We start from the raw sequence: 3961 nt of genomic DNA, 5'->3' as shown, positions 1-3961 counted from the left end.
AGCGCCTTCCTCCAAAGTCAATGCTGACACAAGGAACATTTTCACAAGGTGGGAGGTAATGACTCCCAGTACAGTGGTCCCACCCCATTCGGTCTGGGCTACTAGCCAGCCATGTCAGAGGAGGAAACACATCCCTTCTCCCAGAATTCTGGGCCTCAAGACAAAACTGTATCAATGACAGTTCTGGCTCTGCAAGAAAAATGTTCATCTGGAGAAGGTGCTGGCTTGGGATTGGGGCTGGGGGGAGGGGAGAGGGGAGAGGGGAGAGGGGAGGGGGAGAGAGCTCACACAGGAGCAGTCAAATGGCATCCCAGCAGAGGGATTGAAAGAACTAACCAGGGCTAGTCCAAAGATGTACTAATGGCACCAGTTCTCCCCATTAGCAACAAATCACGGAATCTGGGAATCTCAGAGGGAAGGAGTCTTCAATCATTGCTCCCACAAACCTCTCAGCTCTTACTGGAGGGAAAAATGCTAATGGCAAAGTATTACCCAACTCTCTTAGCTCTTAGCTAACATGAAACAAGCTCATATTAGTTCCAAAGTGGCCTCATCTGCTTTCCAGCCATATTTTTCCTCTTAAGGTATTCTTTCCCTTTTCTTCCTGTCCTGAAGCATCCCACTCAGCCCCCCCCCCCCAACCCTCCAGCTCCTACTGGACAGCAGCTTTTGCGGACAAAGGGTTATGGATCTTTCCACCAGGAGTGGCTTCCCTAATTGGTGGAGTTGCCTCCCCCCAAACCAAGTTTAGGATGAGATGATTTTATTGAACTTTGGGGTTTAGAACTTTCTGAGGTCTCCCTTCACACAGAAGTGGTGAATTCTTAGAGAACCCAGTGTGAGCCCACACATTGCCCAGAGATATCTCTGACTTATTAATCCAACTTAATTCAATCTTATCCTTTAATATCTACCCTTCACACTATCTCCCTTCTCTGCCTTCAATGTCCTGACCTTCAATAAATTGCTCCAAATTTGGTACTTTTGTCCATTTTGTAAGGCAGAATTGTAATTGGATTTATTTACAATATTGTATTATAATGATGGGAAAAGAACCTGTTCTCTTATTATATTATAAAAGAACCAGTTCTCCCTTATTATATTAATTGAAAGAACTGGACATGTTTACTCAGGAGGGACATAAGAATTCTCTTCAAATATTTGGAGGACTCTCCATTGAGAGGAGAAATCAAAGTGACTTTGCTTGGTCCTAGAAGGTAAAACATGCAGCAATGGTTGGAAGTTGCATAAATGCAGATTAAGGCTTTGTCTTGGGTGAGGGGAGACTCTAACAATTACACTTGCCCAACAGTTCCATCAAAGAAGGGCAGATTCTTCTTCCTTGGAGGTCTTCATGCAGAGAGTGGGTATCCACCTGGTGAATGGATCATAGTGGGGAATCCTTTGTTGGACTGAATGACTGCTGACATGTCCTGGTCAATGGATTCAAATTGCTGTTAGATGAGCTCTTGGTGTCCAGCCACCATTTCTGAAGGCCCCTCTGAGGGTGTAATTGAATTCATACCTTGATGACTGGTCCAGTTTTCTGCCTCTGGGTTTTCATAAGACTCTACCATTGGATCTTCAATGTTCTTCCTCTCTCTCTACCTAGTCATAATCATGCTGGGATGAGAGACCTGGGGAAGACTTTGGGTGACAATGATGACTGCCATCCTTCATCAGCAACTAAAGGGTAGCATAGTGGAATAGAGATAATGATGGACTTGGTGGGATGGGGAGGCAGGAAGATCAGAGTTCAAATTCTGCCTCAAATACTTATTAGACGTATGACTCTGGATAAGCCATATCACTTGTCTCAGTCTCAATTTCTTCATCTATAAAATGGACATAAGATAAACTCTACCTCCCTCAGTTCTTGTGCTGTTCTATTTGATCTGTCATTCCATGTTGCTTAGGGAAATTTCTGTTCTTCTTGGGCCAAGCAGCTCATTCCCTTTTCCATTTTATTTCCATAGTTCTTTTGTGGGTTTTTTTTTTCCTTTTTCTTCTAGTGCTTCCATTTATTTATAATCTCAGGTTGATCTTCTTACCTCTTTATTTCTTCCAAAACCTCTGGTTCAAGTTGTGCCTCAATTGTGTTTTTCTTTAAAACTTTCCTTGGGTATTTTTAGAGATGAGTCCTTTTGTCATAAACACTAGTCATAAAAACTGTTTCCCAATTTACTACATTTCTTTTTATCTTGGTTATAATGGTTTTGTCTGTGTAAAAGCCTTTCAATTTAATGCAATCAAAATTATCTAGTTTATTTTATTTTATTTTAGGGATTTTTTTGCAAGGCAATGGGGTTAAGTGGCTTGCCCAAGGCCACACAGCTAGGTAATTATTAGGTGCATGAGGCCAGATTTGAACTCAAGTACTCCTGACTCCAGGGCCAGTACTCTATCCACTATGTCACCTAGCTGTCCCTCTAGTGTATTTTTAATGATGTTCTTCATCTCTTCCTTGGTCATAAACTGTTCCCCTTTCCATAGATCTGACAGGTAAACTAGTCCTTGATCTTCTAATTTGCTTATAGTATTGTTTTTTATGTCTAAATCCTGTATCCATTTGGATCTTATCTTGGTATAGGGTGTGAGGTGTTGGTCTAATCTAAGTTTCTGCCATACTAACTTCCAATTTTCCCAACAGTTTTTATCAAGAGAGGGTTTTTAGGGGCAGCTAGATGGCAAAGTGGATAGAGCACTGGCTCTGGAGTCAGGAGTACCTGAGTTCAAATCTGGTCTCAAATACTTAATAATTACCTAGCTGTGTGGTCTTGGGCAAGCCACTTAACCCCATTTGCCTTGCAAAAATCCTTTAAAAAAAGAGGATTTTTATCCCAATAGCTGGACTCTTTGGGTTTATCAAAGGATATGCAAAGGCAATTCACAGATGAAGAAATCAAAGCAATTCATAATCATATGAAAAATTGCTCTAAATCACTAATTATTAGAGAAATGCAAATTAAAACACCTTTGAGGTACCACCTCAGACCTCTCATAGTGACTAATATGACCAGAAAAGGACAATGATCAATGCTGGAAAGGATGTGGGAAATCTGGGACACTAATGCATTGTTGGTGGAGCTGTGAACTCATCCAACCTTTCTGGAGAGCAGTTTGGAATTATGCCCAAAAGGCAACAAAAATGTGCATCCCCTTTGATCCAGCAACACCACTGCTGGGTCTACACCCTGAAGAGATGATGTAAAAAAGGTAAAAATATCATCTACAAAAATGTTCATAGCAGCCCTGTTTGTGGTGGCAAAGAAATAGAAACTAAGGGAATATCCATCAAAGGGGAATGGATAACAAAGTGGGCTGTTGTTGGTACTGTCATTTGTGTCCTCTTCGGTTCATCTGCTACCTTCTCAAAGGATTGATATACTATTCCAGGATCTCAGGAACAACTCAGACTGGGGATCTAGAAGCTTTCAATAATTCCAAAGCAATCTGATAAAGTTCAAGCTTTATCATCCTGCTCTGAGTCCCGGAAGTTTCCTGACCTGGACATGGGTCTAAGCAGCACAACTGTGACCTTTCCACTGGTTGGATTTTAGTAGACTGCTCCTGGAATCAGCCTATCAACTAATCATAAAACTCTCCAAATTCAATGACAAAACTTCAGGTTTCCTTTGGGTCCTAGCTTTCTTCCCTGGTTAGTTACTGGAGAAACGATCAGAGACCTTTTTCTACCACATAGCTGAGACTTGCTTCTGTACTCTCTCCACAGCCCAGAACCTGTGACAACCCTGCATCCATGAGTTCATGGTGATTCCTCCTTAGTCCACCCTGGATCTGTGTCCCAATCTTGTGTAGGGAGCAACTGAAATGTCAATGAGCACCCTCTATAAGCCCCCTCTATGCTGGAGCTAGGATGTGCAGGGACATCTTGTTCTGGTATACAGTCACAGGCAAGTCCTGGACTGGTCTCTTCAACTTTTCTGTCTCCCTATGCTGA

The sequence above is a fragment of the Macrotis lagotis genome, chromosome 6 (genome assembly GCF_037893015.1).
Source record: "Macrotis lagotis isolate mMagLag1 chromosome 6, bilby.v1.9.chrom.fasta, whole genome shotgun sequence".
NCBI classification, from domain to species: domain Eukaryota; kingdom Metazoa; phylum Chordata; class Mammalia; order Peramelemorphia; family Peramelidae; genus Macrotis; species Macrotis lagotis.
Note: the sequence above shows the minus strand (reverse complement) of the source record.